At 40.6% G+C, this 19,519-nt stretch overlaps 1 protein-coding gene across 3 annotated transcripts in view; it reads right to left on the minus strand.

The window, feature by feature from the left end:
- Nucleotides 1-19,519, minus strand: part of camk1b (calcium/calmodulin-dependent protein kinase Ib) — a 171,818-nt gene that overhangs the window by 63,786 nt on the left and 88,513 nt on the right. The window lies entirely within an intron of this gene.

The following is a 19,519-nucleotide window of genomic DNA, read 5'->3' on the forward strand; positions in this document are numbered from 1 at the left end:
CCATCTTTATCAGTACGCATATTTTCTCGATGGTTGAGTTTCATATATAAATAACTTCCTGGTCTGGTTTCCCCTTATTTCTGTATTTTTATGTGTAGAGACTCCAGTCTCTATAGCTTTGTCAAAGTTTGTTGTTGACGAACCCTAAGATGCAAAGAAGGAGGCAGGCATTTTGTAAGTAAATATAAATGATAAATGATAAATGGGTTGTACTTGTATAGCGCTTTTCTACTTTCAAGGTACTCAAAGCGCTTTGACACTACTTCCACATTTACCCATTCACACACACATTCACACACTGATGGAGGGAGCTGCCATGCAACGCGCCAACCAGCACCCATCAGGAGCAAGGGTGAAGTGTCTTGCTCAGGACACAACGGACGTGACGAGGTTGGTTCTAGGTGGGATTTGAACCAGTGACCCTCGGGTTGTGCACGGCCACTCTCCCACTGCGCCACGCCAAATATGAATAAATTAAAATACTAAGACAAAACCAAACAAAGGGTACAAACAAAAAGCACGCACATGGGTGAATAACAAACTAAGAGAGCTAGCATGGGAGCTAGAAAACAAATAGGAACTTTAGCATGGAAAACAGAAATCGTACTTGTACTTAGAAAACAAAACGGAAGCAGGGAACAAAAGACAGTAAGCTAAAAACCGCTATCAAACATAGCTTACCGCAACGCTGCATTGACACTTTAAGATACGACAGGTAGCAAAGACAAGTGCGACATGTGGCAACGACAATAATCAAGCTACTGACTGAAGACAAAGTAGGTACAAATAGGAGCGGGCTGATTGACAGGTGCCAATCAGCCGCAGCTGAGGGAAAACAGCACACAGGGAGACAAACAGGAAGCTGAACCAAAATAAGAGTGCTGAAAGGAACTAGGCATAGGAAATACTAAGAACACACAGAGGAAAAACTAAAACACAAACAAACTGTCAGTGGCAAGCCTGACAAGCTTAAGGTTACTTACTAGAGATGTCTGATAATATCGGACTGCCGATATTATCTGCCGACAAATGCTTTAAAATTAAATATTGGAAATTATCGGTATCGGCTTTAAAAAAGTAAAATGTATGACTTTTAAAACCCCGCTGTACGGAGTTGTACAGAAGCAGTTGCGTCTCCCAGTCAGCAGCCCCTCTCCCACACACAACACAGGAGTTGCAGCACGACTGCAGCATGAGAGGTTTACTGGCGACGCTTTTGATGAACCCGCCGCGAGTGGACCATAACGACAACAGGAGTGTTGTTGCCGGTGCTGTAGCCGTGGCTAACACGCGAGCTCGCTCGGTGACTGACTAACGACATGGTTTGGGGATTATTTTAAAGTGTCTCTGACGGATAAAAATTTGGCAATTTGCAATGACTGCAAAAAGTTGGTTATTCGAGGAGGAACCAAGACGTCTTCCCTTAATACGAGCAATTTGATCTCCCACGTCTTCAAGAATCATAAGGTGATACACGATGAATACAAGCGGAAGATGCATGTAAAGCAAACACCGAAAAGAAGTAGTACCACACAGTTGTCGCTTAAATACTCCGGCGAGAAAAAACAAAAATACAACAAAAACCAACCCACGTTGTGGTCAGGGACAACGCACGCAGTATGGCAAAAGCTACTGTGGAGTTTGGTGTGGATAGTCTCCCCTGCATGGCGCACACTTTGCAGCTGGCAGTGAACGGAGGTGCCCTGTCTCAACGCAGCATTTCAGAAGCTCTTGCTGACTGCTAGGCCACTTCAAGCACTCACCACCAGCTTGCAGCACATTTTTGTTACTCATACAAATATGTTAGAGCAGGGCAGATTGAGCCCAGTTTATAATTTCCTGTTATACAGTATGCCAGGCAGTCTTGCACTAAAGGAGGACTATGTTACTGTTTACTTTATTACTCTAGTATACTCTGGAGTGAAGCTGTGTGCCTTCATTGCTTTTGTAGTTGTTGTTTTGAGGCATGCTTAAAAAAATGTATGCACTTTGTGAAAGTCAAGGTATAGTACTACCCGTAGTTGTAGTGGGTAAATAAAGTACTATCTAATCTACCTAATCTAATCTAATCAGGATTATCTCAGGGAGAGCATGTTCCAAATTCCAAGATGCTGTTTTGAGGCATGTTAAAAAAAAAAATGCACTTTGTGACTTCAATAATAAATATGGCAGTGCCATGTTGGCATTTTTTTCCATAACTTGAGTTGATTTATTTTGGTAAACCTTGTTACATTGTTTAATGCATCCCGCGGGACATCACAACAACATTAGGCATAATAATGAGTTAATTCCAAGATTGCATGTATCGGAATCGGTAATTAAGAGTTGGATGATATCAGAATATCGGTTATCGGCAAAAAAGCCATTATCGGACATCTCTAATACTTACAATGTTTGTTCCTGAAGCCAACACAAATATTGTATAAAAAAGCTTTTAGATATCCTGCTCCATGGTCATGGAATAACTTACGGAAGGATCTGAGGTTACCTGAGCCGATCACTTTGGGGGAATTTCAGGACATTTTAAAGAATTGAGAAACAGTTTCTATTGGGCATTGTACTCGTTTTTAAGTTGATTTTACATTTGATACATTGTTTTATGTTAATATATGTAAGTAATTTATTTTCAATAGTGGATCAACAGGGGCAGTAAGGTGAGACAGGGGTTAGTGCATGTGCCTCTCAATACGAAGGTCATGAGTTGAATCCCGGGCTCAGAATCTTTCTGTGTGGAGTTTGCATGTTCTCCCCGTGACTGCGTGGGTTACCTCTGGGTCGTCTGGCTTCCTCCCACCTCCAAAGACATGCACCTGGGGATAGGTTGATTGGCAACACTAAATTGGCCCTAGTGTGTGAACGTGAGTGTGAATGTTGTCCGTCTATCAGTGTTGGCAATGTGATGAGGTGGCGACTTGTCCAGGGTGTATCCCGCCTTACGCCCGAATGCAGCTGAGACAGACACCAGCCCCCGCCACCCCAAAAGGGACAAGTGGCAGAAAATGGATGAATGGATGGACCAAAAGACACAATATTTATTACTAGGACCTAACATGACGTTAGTTTATTTGCACGACCAGGTCTTCCTAGTTCTATTTAGACATAGCAACCACAAAAAAACACAAACTTATTCGATTTCTTGTCCTTTTCTTATGTTTAGTTCTGCTCTCAAACACTACTAACATGGTAGAGAGTAAACTGGATTTCATCACAGAAAGTTTCTCAAACAAATCAAATATTTTACAAAGTGATCTCTGCAGACACGAGCATGGTCCGATTGCATTCTACAAGATTATATTTTTAAGAGCCATTTCGTTTTCCCCTGACTTTATTACCTTTACAAAACCACTTCTTTCGGGACTTTATGACAGCTCTTTCCGATCCCTCTATTTGATCGACTGGAACACTCAAGAACAGAACAGCAATACGGCAATTTACACTCTTATATTATATTTTTCGGTGTATTAGGTGGAATTTTTACCTGACACGTTTCAACTGCCATCTGCAGTGTTCTTCAGAAGGGTCACCTGACCAATGTGACGTGTAGACCTGTCTAGTCTACCTGGTTGGCAAAATAAATAACTACATCATAGACCCGGACAACGGCAAAATCATCGGGACATAAAGTGACAAATTCAAACAATGGATTAAGGAGGTGATCGACCTAAGGAAGGGGCCCAAGGGAACCATTAATCGCATACCTGAACTCCCTCCTCCATTGGGGGGGAAGCCAACCAAGTAAACCTGACAGGCCTGCCTGGTTGGCCACGCCTATAAAGACAGCTGATCGGCAACAAATCACAGTGGTCAGGTGACCCTTCTGAAGAACACTGCAGATGACAGTTGAAAATATTGTGTAATTATTTAATGCCATGGTCAAAGAAAATATTTTTGATGTATAATTTAATAAACTAGTGTTATAGAATGCCGCATTGGAAAGAGGTTATAAGGACCACTCTGCGAATGTTACTTAATGTAATTTGTGTAACGCCGGTTCGGCATCGTGGTACCGGGTTCGATTCCCTCGTGGATGCGTCAAACGAAGAACACAACAAAGGTAGGATCTAACAAATTTATTAACAAAAGGTGAGCTCTGAACAAAAACTCTGGAGCTAATAAAAAGGGAAACAAAAGACGCTAGCGTGAAAGCTAGGAAATATAAAGAACTAAGACTTGGCATGAAGGCATAAAAAGTAAAAACAAAGATGATTAGCATGTGAGCTAAAGACGACTAGGTGGCTGAGCTAATGAGCTAGCGAGAAAAGCATACCCGACGTTACGTTGCGTGAAAACAAACTAGAGTCCCAGAAAGAATAAACACAAGAGGCTGGCTTATAAAGGGAAGGTGATTAACAGAGAACAGGTGTGGAGGAACCGGGAGTAGCAGCTGAAACTAATAAGTAACCATGGTGATGGACTAAACGGGAAATAAACGGATCAAACGGAGAATGAGAACAAAAATGGAAAAATAAACAATAATATGTGAAGATCCGAGTCACGGATCGCAACAATTTGGATTTGACTCCTTCTTTCCAAGAGACATTATTTCTCCATCTGCCCTCCTCTTGGGGAAATCAAAGCAACAAACAAAACAACAATGGAGGACAGGCGCGTCTTCCCATGACCCACTGTAGAGCAGAGCACATGTTCCCGGAGGCATGTTGGCACCGTTCCATACTCTGGAAAAACTGGATGGACATTTAAAGATGATGCAGTTGGAAAAAAATAACCCTTTCCGAGGATTACTCAATTCCTGACCAGTGAAAGCTAATGTCTTTGCAGATGCCATCCTACAGTCGTCTTATAAACGTCATATATTTTCAAAAATTCCACGACACGGACGATATCTTTACAATTGCCAATAAATGCCTGAAATACGGCTTGTTGACTATTCTGCCGGACAGAAGGCTACAGCTATTTCCTGATCGGGATAACGGTCATCGCAGGCCCTGTGGTCACATCGGCGAGAGTCAAACGGCAATGAAAAGTCCATTAGTTTTGGCTGGACTCCAGCTGTAGACATTCCTCTGCTGCGTCTGGGGGATTGAGTTGACGTTCTCCATACACCCCGTGACAGAGCGAAGAGCTGCGGCCAAGTGTCGACCAGTGGTTCACACAAACGAGCATTCGAACATCGTGGTTTGTTTCCCCGCTTGACAACAACTTTAGCAGCTTATATCAGCGCCTGCTGTTAGTGGAAACTCTAAAGTCGGATGCCCCTGAGTTTGTACGGTTTGGAATTCAACTCAAGTTTTGAAAATAGTAACGTCACACAAGTCATGCCTCCTCAGCATATGCATGTTTTCTATTGTGGAAGCATCGCACTTAAATCAGCTGAAACTAACTTTTCAACCTTCACGAAATATTTTCATAACTCTTGGACTTACAACTAGTTTAATGACACCTGTGTCATCTGTATCGCTCTCACTGACACTTAGCCACTTTGAGGAGGTTGGCAAGAACCCTGCCACACAGAAAACTACAAATGTGCTGACATGCTCTACGGCATACATCACTCCCCTTTTCCCCATTCGTTAAAAAGACATAAGTCGCCGTGAACTTACTGTATATGTGCAATTACTGGTATCATGGCAAAAGCTGCAAAACAACCAAAGAAACTAAAAGTTTTGCTCGAGGAGACAAAAAAACTTTTAGATCCGTCCACTTTTGATGGACAGCTCTAAAAAAAATCTTCTCCAAGATGGATCACATCATGGAGAAGCTTGCCGAAAAGGAAAATTGAATTGAATTTGAGAGCACCCAGACAAGTCATTGTTTTGTCTGCTCGCGGAAAACAAACATCCTAATCTATGATTGACTATCTCGAATGGCCTTGACCGTGTGTAAACAGGACCAGGCTGTTCTGAAAAACACCCCTGAGGACACCTCATTGATGGACGCTTTTGACCTCCCTCCCTCCTCAACGACACCTGGAGTCGAACTTTTGCCGATTGGCCTCAGTCTAAAAAACATTACATCATCACACCCAGGACAATTGGGAATACACGCACACAACCCCCAACCCCACCCCACGCCTTCACCACCACTTTCTCCCCTCGGATTGATGGTCGGATGGCAGCGCTTCAAAGCAGCGGTCGCCTTCCAGGGCCACAACTCCCCGTCCCTCTGTTGCAAGTTTGTCGTGATTAAATGTAACGTGTTTATGTGTGCATTAGATGGAGGTTTTTTCCCCCCCACTCCAGACTAGGCCCCCTTAGGAGCCCAGTCTAGATAGTATTTTTTTTACTCATCTTTTTCACCAGCATTTTACCTTTTTCCCATCTTTTACTGTACACTGTTTGTCTAATCTTGAACGGGTTTCTGCTGAAAACAAAGCTTTGTTGTACTTGTGCAATGATAATAAAGACCTACCTACCTACCTACCTACCTACCTACGACTTGTATTGACACAATCCATCATGGTTATATGGTGATAAGAATTTACTAAAAAACTTGCTGCTATTTTTTATACTATTCAAAATATCATGATGTTTGGAGCAGACCACAGATTAATGGATGCACTCTAGTACAGGGGTGCCCATTACGTCGATCGCGAGCTACCAGTCGACTGCGGGGGGTGTGTCAGTCGATCTCCAGCCAGGCTTTTTAAAAAAATAGACCTAAAAATTTGTGATCATCAATCTTCACCAAGACGTCACTTAAATGACATTCACGGTACCGGAGGGTCTTGTGAGATGACGCTGGCTGCTGCAAGATCATTATTATGAAAATATGACCGAGAGGAAGGCGAGAAACACTTTTTATTTCAACAGACTCTCGCGCCGTACCTTCCGTCAAAACTCTAAAGGCCGACTGCACATTTCCTATCTTCACAATAAAAGCCCTGCTTCATGCTGCCTGCGCTAACTAAATACAGAGTCTCGGAAAACTGGCGTGCACAAGCGATCCCTCAGAAAGCTGGCGTGCACATCACTTGTGCACGCCAGCTTTCCGAGACTCTTATTTTGTTAGCGCAGGCAGCATGAAGCAGGGCTTTTATTGTGAAGATTGGAAATGTGCAGTCGGCCTTTAGAGTTTTGACGGAAGGGACGGCGCGAAAGTCTGTTGAAATAAAAAGTGTTTCTCGCCTTCCTCTCTGTCATTTTTTCATAATAATGAACTGGCAGCAGCCAGCGTCATCTCACAAGACCCTCGGGTGCCGTGAATGTCAATCAAGCAAGCTACGGAATTTGCCGCCAATGTTTTTCTTGTAAAGTGTATGGAAGCTGGATGAATTAGAGGCCAAAAACCAACCACTTTCATGTGGTATTGTGCAGAAAGGACAACTTTTTTTCTCCTCCATTTGAAAATGTGGGCGTTATCATCATTACTGTCTGATTCCAATCAATGCAAGTCATCAGAATCAGGTAATACACCAACTTATATTCTTGTCTTCGTGAAAGAAAGACATCTATATGTGTTACACATGCTTGTATTATCATTAAACACATTTAACTTGTTTACAAAAATGTCTCTTTCATAAATAAATAAATATAAATGATACATATAAATGAGGTAGATCCCCTCAAGTTGGTCAATTGAAAAGTAGCTCGCCTGCAGAAAAAGTGTGGGCACCTCTGCTCTAGTACAAGGAGCAAGAACAAGTGCTGTGTAAAAAAACTGCTGTACAGGAATAGGCTACCTCGTGGTTTGAAGGAGTCAAATAATATACAGGCTTTCAAAAACAAGCTTAAAAGCGGTTTTATTCCCTTCAGTCGTAATATATGACCTGTTTCTAGTTGATGTATTGTAGTACTGTTTATGTACTACTACATCTTCTTTGTAATTGGGTGTCTTGTGTATTTATGTAAAGTTGAGATGTTATTTGTTGTTGTTGTCTTGTGTGGAGGAGATTAGTGGCTACTTTTCCATTCTTTAAAAAGATGGGAGTGACGCAAAGGCCTATGTGCAAGCATTCCGTTTGTACTGGGAAGACAGAATTTCTCAGTTCCTCGTCGGAATTTCAACTAGAGCGCCCCTCGTTATTAGCGCTCGATAAATTTTGTTGCAGTAAATCAGCCAAAAACAATGTATTGCTGTACATTTACATATGGTAACATCATAGGAGTGTAAATTACTATTATTTAATGTGGCATATACTCAGTACGTCGCTAACAGTAGCATCTGTGTTTCCTCTTTATCCAGAAAGAGTACATATTTTCCCATAAGTTGTTTATAATCAGACAAGGCAAGCGCAAAAAACCGGCTGTCGTGAATGTGGCCATCTTCATTCCGGACATCGTGACGCCATTCCCATTTCCCACTTCCCACTTCCTAGGTTAATGTAACGCAGAATTATACCGTTATCAGCTGAATAGTGAAGAAGGGCCACAGTTTCAAGAGTCCAATGGCTCAGGGGCCGGATATCGTGATGTGGATGTTTCGCCAAAAAGGGCTTTCGCAGGCTATATTTCTTTGAGACAGCGTTTACTTTATTGCAGAGTCAACACATTGGCTTTCATAGACCCCATTCAACAATAAGTTCCTAACTTTTCCTCTTATCTTTCTTACTAAATTATTTTGTAAGAGGAGTCCATTCAAATTCATGACGTGTTCTTAAACAGCCTGCTGTTCTTTAAGTTGCTGAATGCCAAATGGTTAGCGCGTGCGTGTCTATCATAATTTGCATATAAACACGCTCTTATTTCCCTAATATGTATATATAAACACCCTTAATTCCATAATTTGCAATTGTAAACGTCCTTAATTCCCCATATAAGGGCACAATTCCAGCGGAAAAGCCGTACATCAAACACACGCAGAGAAAACAAACAGATTACAGAAGACGAATTCGTATTATCCCACGGGAAAAATACAAATGGTCAAAACGTACGTTTAAGAATGGGGGACTGATGAGCCCCCAAAGCGCAAGAGAAACTAGTCGAGTTCAGAAATGAAGGTTCTACTGCAGGAAGTGGAGAAAAACAAAGTAGTGGATCCTCAGCAGTGCAAACTCGGGGTTTAAGGGCACATTTAAAGCTAAGATCTTGAGGACTACAACCGATGCAGTAAACATGGTGTTAAAAAGAAAATGTTCGACCTAAAATCTGACTCCAAAAAGAAGGGAGATCCAGGCTACAGGATGTCAGTACATACTTGTTTCCCTTTAGGGCTATTTATCCTACATTTAGGCTACTGCTTGTAGTAAGTAGTCGACCTATTTTAACTGAGACCCCTCCCCACTTGCATAATGTTTTTGTATGAAACATGTACTGTACTGTGTGAACTGTAGGCCAGACTATAATAATAACAATATTAATAATAACAATAATAATATAAATCAATGCCCCGGTACTTGGTGTGTGTGTGTGTGTGTGTGTGTGTGTGTGTGTGTGTGTGTGTGTGTGTGTGTGTGTGTGTGTGTGTGTGTGTGTGTGTGTGTGTGTGCGCACACGGTATTTTGAAATGTCTATATATTGGTCATTTGCCTATATGTCTGTCTTATCTATCTATTTATGATATAAATTTAACATTAGACAATACAAGTAAGGGAACTTGTCACACTTAAGAACAAATAGGCCACCCTAACAGTATTCTGGAGCACTCGTAGATTTTGTTCTTACCTACGATTAAATCCCAGCCAAGAAAACATTGGTGAAAACAAAAATCTCCTTAAAATCTTCAAAAGTGGGTCTCAGAACAAAATTTGTTCTTAAGAACGGTTGCTGCATAGTGCCCAATATTATGCCCTCGCTACTTGTTTTCCAGCGTAAGCAACTAGTTAACAGCATGAATAAAAAGAAGCTCCAGTTTTTGTTGAGGATTGATGTTCCTTCTTTTTAATTATTTTCCTTCTTCAGTTTTATTTCTTTACACCTTCATGTAGGATCGCAAGACTGAAACTGTAAACATAAAATAAACATACAGTAGTACGTCCATTGTGTATTTTTACATGCAAAATGTCTATTGTGTATTCTACATAAATAGAATAGGAATGTTTAGTGTTAATATTTTCACCCAATAAACTACAAATGTTTACACATATAGGAATTACACAAAATTCACACACCAAACATTGTATGTGACTAATCGCTATTAGCGTTGACGCCCTCTACTGGTCAAGGAAGTTAAAATGTGAGATGAATGAGGTACATTGAAAGTAGGAATTAATTTGTATACACAAGTTATTCCGTATGACAGTTAAGAATATGGAAGTATTTCTTAAAACATTGCTACTAGATATAATCAAGATTTTCTTCTTGTTTGTTATTTATTCTGGAACAGAATATTTTCTATTAATGTATTTCCAAAAGGAAAAACTGGACTCCAAGCAGAGGTTGCACTGTATTTAAATACGTTACATAAGGTGTCAGAATAATTGTATTTAAAGGGGAACATTATCATCAGACCTATGTAAGCGTCAATATATACCTTGATGTTGCAGAAAAAAGACCATATGTTTTTTTAACCGATTTCCAAACTCTAAATTGGTGAATTTTTTCGAATTAAACACCTTTCTATTTATCGCTCTCGGAGCGATGATGTCAGAACGGGACGTCACCTAGGTAGTCAACGCCATTTTCTCAAACACATTACACGTAACAAGTCAAATCAGCTCTGTTATTTTCCGTTTTTTCGACTGTTTTCCGGTACCTTGGAGACCTCATGCCTCTTCGGTGTGTTGTCGGAGGGTGTAACAACACGATCAGTGACGGATTCAAGTTGATTTACATACAGTAGAATGTGCGTCGATTAGCACAGCATGCTAATCGATGCTAACATGCTATTTAGGCTAGCTGTATGTACATATTGCGTCGTTATGCATCATTTGTAGCTATATTTGCATCCAGCCTTTCCCTCCATCCACATTTAATGCCAAACAAACACTTAGCAATCGACGGATTTAAGTTGCTCCAGTGTCAAGAGATGCGAAAGTCCCTCGTTTGTTTTTTACCGGCGATGCTACGACAGAGATGGCACAGAGATGGCAAGAATGTCTGGATATCCTGCGACACTCAAAGCAGATGCAGTCCCAACGATAAAGTCAACGAAATCACAAAGGTGAGTTTTGTTGATGTTATTGACTTATGTGCTAATCAGACATATTTGGTCGCGGCATGACTGCCAGCTAATCGATGCTAACATGCTATTTAGGCTAGCTGTATGTACATTTGTAGCTGTATTTGCATCCAGCGTTTCCTTCCACCCACATATAATGCCAAACAAACACTTACCAATCGAGGGATTTGAGTTGATCCCGTGTCACAAGATGCGAAACTTCCGATCGTTGGTTTGCACATTTTACCGGCAATGCTAAGGCAAACATGGCCGAATAGCGTGAATAACTATTCGCTCAATAGCTTCAGTTTCTTCTTCAATTTTGTTTTCGCTATCTGCCTCCATACTCCAACCATCCGTTTCAATACATGCAAAATCTGTTGAATCGCTTAAGCCGCTGAAATCCGAGTCTGAATCCGAGCTAATGTCGCTAAATCTTGCTTTGCTATCCACCATTTGTTTGTATTGGCATTGCTATGTGACGTCACAGGGAAATAGACAGTGGCTTTGCAGATAGCGAAAATCAGGTACTTTAAAGCTTTTTTATGGATATTCCGGGACGGGTAACATTTTGAAAAAAACTTCGAAAAATAAAATAAGCCACTGGGAACTGATTTTTACTGGTTTTAACCCTTCTGAAATTGTGATAATGTTCCCCTTTAAGTTATCACAAAACTTTGTGTTTCTATGAGTTACAGGCGAGAAGACAACAGCTGTCTTTAATCCTACCAAGCAGAATGCTTGTAAAACTCCACTGTGTAGGAGGGGAAGCATCATGAAGGTGTTCTGTTTCTTTCATGTATTGTAATCAACAGAATGATAATGTCTGACCCAAGAACTACAAATCGGAGAGGAATCAGGGCCTGACTCTTCTCCAGGCACTGCTTGTTTAAATCGTTTTACGACCTTTTCTGTGAACTGTTTACAAAAAAAATTTCTGAACTGTTTACGACCTTTTCTTTGAACTGTTCGGTAACCAAAGGCGATGGCTGTTTACGATTCCTCCTTTAGAAACAGCTGTTGCATTGTAAACAGGGAAAGTCTAAATAAAAGAGATGTACAATCTTTCGTCAGAGCGTGTTGAGAGAACAGTGTATACGTGTTTCTCCTCATTGAGCTAAATTTTATTCTGTCTCTGTTTAATTCCTTGTTAAAGGATGTCATCAGTCTTTGAACCTGACATAAGGGTACTCAATACAAGGTCAAGTGTCAGATGATAAGGGACACAAGTGTCACTGTCAGCTTGCAATTTTCAATGAGACCTGATCCGCCCTATGTCACCATTCAGAACATGACTTCACAATTTTCCCGGTGCGGAACATTCCACGAAATGATTTGCTAATAGTGTCGGCTGACAACATTATTATGTTATTAAACAGCCAACGCGATAACAACTCGCGAGGGATGCATTCTGGAGACTGGGAATGTATACAGATCACATCATATCGTCCCATAATCAAATGCAGATGGAAGAGTTTGATAAAATAACACTTGGTTCGCCTGAGTTAGTTTTTAGGAAGAAGACACACACTTAAACCTCCGGGTGTTTTCGACATAAGGATGTTGGATAGATTTAGGTTAAATATTTGCTGATTTTAACGAGGTTAACGTGTGTCTTTATGACAAATGTTTTTGATGATACTGTATATCACTGTGCCTTATGTTGTATAACTGCTTGTGGTGCTTTGTATGCAAAGCCAATCTGTCCATCTTTGTCAGTCCCTAGACTTTCTCGATGAATGGCTTGTACTGTATTTTTCGGATTATAAAGGTCCCACTGGTCGAAAATGCATAATAAAGGACGAAAAAAACATATATACGTCGCACCGCAGTATATGTCGCTTTTTGGGGGAAAATCCAACACCAAGAATAGACATTTGAAAGGCAATTTAAAATAAAAAAAAGAATAGTGAACAACAGGCTGAATAAGTGTACGTTATATGACGCATAAATAACCAACTTAGAACGTGCCTGGTATGTTAACATAACATATTATGGTAAGAGTCATCCAAATAACTATAACATATATAACATGCTATACGTTTACCAAACAATCTGTCACTCTTAATCGCTAAATCCGATTAAATCTTCTTCCTCGAAGTCGCTTCTAAACAACTCTACCAACTCTGAAGGTATGCGGCGCTAACTCCTGTCGTTTTCTGCTGCATATTTTACTACGTCCAGCTTGTAATCTGCAGTACACGATTTCCTTTTCGGTGCCATTTTTGTTCAGCCCTTCTCAGTTTTTATAAGTTAGCGCCAATGTTGAAATGATCCATTTTAATAGCTACGGCAGTAGCATATAGCAGTTAGCATCCCATGACCCACAATCCACATCTGCCATGACCCTCCCCCGCCGAATTCTTATTGGTTGACGTGTGTGTGACGATTGCTGACGTGTGTGTGACGATTGCTGACATTTTCTTCATCTCTTCCGCGAATTGGATAAATAATATTATTTAATATTTTACGGTAATGTGTTAGTAATTTCACACATAAATTGCTCCGGAGTATATGTCACAACCCCGGTCAAACTATGAAAAAAACTGCGACTTATAATCCGAAAAATATGGTGTATATAAATATCTTCTTGGTCTGGTTCCGCCTTACAGTTTGCGGAATACTTGCCAACCCTCCCGCTTTTCCCGGGAGACTCACGAATTTCAGTGCCCCTCCCGAAGATCTCCCGAGGCAACCATTCTTCGGATTTCCACCCGGACAACAATATTGGGGGCGTGCCTTAAAGCAGTGGTCTCCAACCAATGGCTCTATTGGTACCGGGCCGCAGAAATTTTTTTTATAATTTTTTTTTATTTTTGTAAAAATTGTTCTTGTAATTTTTTTTATTTTTATTTTTTATTAAATCAACATAAAAAACAGAAGATACACTTACAATTAGTGCACCAACTCAAAAAAACCTTCCTTTTTCATGACAAAAAAAAAAAATCAATCCCCTCCACCCCCCTCCGCCGGGCCGCGGGACAAATTATCAAGCGTTGACCGGTCCGCAGCTACAAAAAAGTTGGAGACCACTGCCTTAAAGGCAGTGCCTTTAGCGTTCTCTACAACCTGTCGTCACATCCGCTTTTCTTCCATACAAACAGCTTGCTGGCCCAGTAAAATAATATATGCGGCTTATGCACACACATAAGTGAATGCAATTCATACTTGGTCAACAGCCATACAGGTCACACTGAGGGTGGCCGTATAAACATCTTTAACACCGTTACAAATATGCGCCACGTAGGGGTGTAACGGTACACAAAAATTTTGGTTTGGTACGTACATCAGTTTAGAGGTCACGGTTCGGTTCATTTTTGGTAGAGTAAGAAAACAACATAATATAAATGTTTTGGTTATTTATTTACCAAATTTTTAAACAATGGCATAACATACATTTACACACTGGGTCCATTGCCAGGGCTTATGTGGTCAACATATATAAAATAAAAACTAAATAAGATAAGGCTCAGAATGGTTTCTTAACAAAACCTTTCTACATAAGTTGCTCCGGACTATATGTCGCACCCCCCGTCAAACTATGAAAAAAACTGCGATTTATAATCCGAAAAATACGGTGCATAAAAATATTTTCTTGGTCTGGTTCCGCCTTACAGTTTGCGGAATACTTGCCAACCCCCCCCCCCCCCCCGATTTTCCCGGGAGACTCCCGAATTTCGCTGCCCCTCCCGAAGATCTCCCGAGGCAACCATTCTTCGGATTTCCACCCGGACAACAGTATTGGGGGTGTGCCTTAAAGCACTGGTCTCGTAATATGGCTTTAAATTTTTTGCTGCTCCAGACGGATTTTTTTTTGTATTTTTGGTCCAATATGGCTCTTTCAACATTTTGGGTTGCCGACCCCTGCTGTAGACACTGGAAAAATTCTCTACAATAAATGGCAGCTATTGGAAATACGGCAAAATGATGTAAAAGTATATGTTACTACTAATTAATAATAACAGATTTGTTTTTAAATGTACAGTTGTGGTCAAAAGTTTACATAAACTTTTAAAGAACATAATGTCATGGCTGTCTTAAGTTTCCAATAATTTCTACAACTCTTATTTTTTTGTGATAGAGTGATTGGAGGACTTACTTGTTTGTCACAAAAACATTCATGAAGTTTGATTCTTTTATGGATTTATTATGGGTCTACTGAAAATGTGAGCAAATCTGCTGGGTCAAAAGTATACATACAGCAATGTTAATATTTACTTACATGTCCCTTGGCAAGTTTCAATGCAATAAGGAGCTTTTGGTAGCCATCCACAATCTTTTGGTTGAATTTTTTGACCACTCCTCTTGACAAAATTGGTGCAGTTCACCTAAATGTATTGGTTTTCTGACATGGACTTGTTTCTTCAGCATTGTCCACATATTTAAGTCAGGACTTTTAGGAAGGCCATTTTAAAACCTTAATTATAGCCGGATTTAGACATTCCTTTACCACATTTGACATGTGTTTGGGGTCATTGTCCTGTTGGAACACCCACCTGCGCCCAAGACCCAACCTCCGGGCTGTTGATTTTAGCTTGTCCTGAAGAATTTGGAGGTAATCCTCCTTTTTCATTGTCCTATTTACTCTCTGTAAAGCACCAGTTCCATTGTCAGCAAAAAAGGCCCAGAGCATAATACCATCAACACCATGCTTGACGGTAGGGTGGTGTTCCTGGGATCTTTCTCCTAAAAACATATTGCTGGGTATTGTGGCCAAACAGCTAATTTTTGGTTTCATCTGACCACAGAATTTTCCTCCAAAAGGTCTTATCTTTATCCATGATGTCAAATATTAACATTGCTGTATGTATACTTTTGACCCAGCAGATTTGCTCCCATTTTCAGTACACCTATAATAAATTCATAAAAACAACCAAACTTCATGAATGTTTTTTGTGATCAACAAGGATGTACTCCAATCACTTTATTTTTGAGCCTTTTTGAGGAAACTCATATCATCATAGCAAATTATGCAATGGCGTCATGGTGACCACGCCCCCACAGCCACAGGTATCTGGGCAATCTGAATACAATCAAATACTGTCAAAGTGATTAGGTTAAAGTTCCAGAAGATTCACGTATGATTCCAAGACTATTTTTTTAACGACAATTTTAAGGAGGCATGTAATAGTATTGGAGCTAGGGCTTGGCGGATGCTCTTATTGCTAAATGTAATACTCCTCTTTCACCATCTGCTCTCTGCACACACGCATGCTGCGTTAGGGTGGACTAAAATACCAAATGTGGTAAATATAGAGATTAAAAGGAAAGTCAACATAGCGTGTGAGGGCGTGGCATGAAACAATCCAAATGTACCATCTGTGCTTTTAAAGTTGGTCAAGAAGCTGCGCATACTGTCCACAAAGTGTTGACAGTGGAAAATAAAAGGTCCGAGATATGGCGAAAAGACCATCTGGTCCAATCAGAACCCAGAGAGAGTTCCAACTGGGATACTGGCCGCGGAACAAAAAGCGCCATCTTTGCTCGGTTGGCTGTTGAAATGAAAATCCCAGCAAGTGAACCTAAACCACTCTCGCTCAGTTTATCGCTATCATACTTCATGATCTTGTCACTGGGACACAACAATGAAACAACGCTAAATAACGCTGCAACTAAGGGTGTGCATTGCTAAGTTAACAGGTGATTTCATACGAATTCACCATCAAATACTTTTTAAAACATTACGATTCGTTGCAGACGGAATTAAGCTTTGCACGGTGAAAAGAAAATGAACTACGTCATGTCAGAAAGAATGTCATGTGTTTATATTTAAAAGAGACACGTAAAAACAGGCGGTGCCTGCATTATTTATGAGCAAACAGTAGAAGTATTAACTTCAGGGCACTGCAATCCATAAATTTAAAGAAAAGACGTCGACAAAACACTTTTGGAAAAGCTTGCAGGTAATTACTGCTGTTTGCTCAGGTAGCGACAATGAAATAAGAGGGAAAAGCCAGCAGGGCATCGAGTAAAGGTAGGAGAACACCCCGGGAACACAAGTGAAAGATACGATTAAAATAAACAGCAGCTTGACTATAGAAGCGCAAATACTTAAAGGGGAACATTGTCACAATTTCAAAAGGGTTAAAAACAATAAAATTCAGTTTTCAGTGGCTTGTTGTATTTTTTGAAGGTTTTTTCAAAATTTTACCGGTCCCGGAATATCCCTAAATAAAGCTTTAAAGTGCCTTATTTTTGCTATCTTCGAAACCACTATCCATTTCCCTGTGACGTCATACAGTGCTGCCAATACAAACAATATGCCGGTTACCACAGCAAGATATAGCGACATTAGCTCGGATTCAGACTCGGATTTCAGCGGCTTAAGCCATTCAACAGATTACGCATGTATTGAAACAGATGGTCTGAGTATGGAGGCAGATAGCGAAAACGAAATTGAAGAAGAAATTGAAGTTATTGGGCGAATAGCTATTGACGCTATTCGGCCATAGCGTGGGTGTACCTAATGAAGTGACCCATAGCATGGCTGCCTTATTAGCATCACCGGTAAAATGTGCAGACCAAACGATCAGGACTTTCGCATCTTGTGACACTGGAGCAACGTAAATCCGTTGATTGGTAAGTGTTTGTTTCGCATTAAATATGGGTATTTAGTTTCAAATGTACATACAGCTAGCGTAAATAGCATGTTAGCATCGATTAGTGTAGCCTGTCAGCATCGATTAGCTGGCAGTCATGCCATGACCAAATATGTCTGATTAGCACATAAGTCAACAACATCAACAAAACTCACCTTTGTGATTTTGTTGACTTAATCGTTGCAAATGCATCTGCAGGTTATCCATACATCTCTGTGCCATGTCTGTCTTAGCATCGCCGGTAAAATGTGCAGACACTCCGGCACATTCAATGGGGTCTGGCGGCAGATTTTTTGCCAGTGGTGCAACTTGAATGCTTCCCTGTTAGTGTTGTTACAGCCTCCGACAACACACCGACGAGGCATGATGTCTCCAAGTTTCCAAAAAATAGTCGAAAAAACGGAAAATAACAGAACTGAGACCCGGTGTTCGTAATGTGAAAATGAATTGGCGGGTGTGTTACCTCGGTGACGTCACGTTCTGACGTCATCGCTAAAAGACCGATAAACAGAAAGGCGTTTAATTCGCCAAAATTCACCCATTTAGAGTTCGGAAATCGGTTAAAAAAATACATGGTCTTTTTTCTGCACCATCATGTATATATTGACGCTTGCATAGGTTTGGTGATAGTGTTTCCCTTTAATGTATTTATTATTTAGAATGCATTTAAAGTAGTAGCGGCCCGTGCGTTTCCCACCTAGGCCTTCTGTGATGTCCGACTTTAAAGATTACCTCTCAAAATACAAACCCCGTTTTCATATGAGTTGGGAAATTGTCTTGGATGTAAATATAACAGAAATACAATGATTTGCGAATCCTTTTCAACCCATATTCAATTGAATGCACTGCAAAGACAAGATATTTAATGTTCAAACTCATAAACTTAATTTTTTTTTTTGCAAATAATAATTACTTAAAATTTCATGGCTACAACACGTGCCAAAGTAGTTGGGAAAGGGCATGTTCCCCACTGTGTTACATCACCTTTTCTTTAACAACACTCAATAAACGTTTGGGAACTGAGGAAACTAATTGTTGAAGCTTTGAAAGTGGAATTCTTTCCCATTCTTGTTTTATGTAGAGCTTCAGTCATTCAACAGTCCGGGGTCTCCACTGTCGTATTTTACGCTTCATAATGCGCCAGATATTTTCGATGGGAGACAGGTCTGGACTGCAGGTGGGCCAGAAAAGTACCCACACTCTTTTTTTTACGAAGCCACGCTGTTGTAACACGTTTTGAATGTGGCCTGGCATTGTCTTGCTGAAATAAGCAAGGGCGTCCATGAAAAATATGGCGCTTAGATGGCAGCAAAGGTTGTTCCAAAACCTGTATGTAACTTTCAGCATTAATGGCGCCTTCACATATGTGTAAGTAATGCACCCCCATGCCATCACAGATGCTGGCTTTTGAACTTTGCGTCAATAACAGTCTGGGTGGTTTTCTTCCCCTTTGGTCCGAATGACACAATGTGGAATATTTCCAAAAACAATTTGAAATGTGGACTCGTCAGACCACAGAACACTTTTCCACTTTGCATCAGTCCATCTTAGATGATCTCGGGCCCATAGAAGCCGGCGGCGTTTCTGGATGTTGTTGATAAATGGCTTTCGCTTTGCATAGTAGAGCTTTAACTTGCACTTACAGATGTAGCGACGAACTGTATGTAGTGACATTGGCTTTCTGAAGTGTTCCTGAGCCCATGTGGTGATATCCTTTAGAGATTGATGTTGGTTTTTGATACAGTGCTGTCTGAGGGATCGAAGGTGACGGTCATTCAATGTTGGTTTCCGGCCATGCCGCTTACGTGGAGTGATTTCTCCAGATTCTCTGAACCTTTTGATGACATTATGGACCGTAGATGTTGAAATCTCCAAATTTCTTGCAATTGCATTTTGGGAAACGTTCTTAAACTGTTTGACTATTT

The sequence above is a fragment of the Nerophis ophidion genome, linkage group LG16 (assembly GCF_033978795.1).
Source record: "Nerophis ophidion isolate RoL-2023_Sa linkage group LG16, RoL_Noph_v1.0, whole genome shotgun sequence".
Classification (NCBI taxonomy): Eukaryota; Metazoa; Chordata; class Actinopteri; order Syngnathiformes; family Syngnathidae; genus Nerophis; species Nerophis ophidion.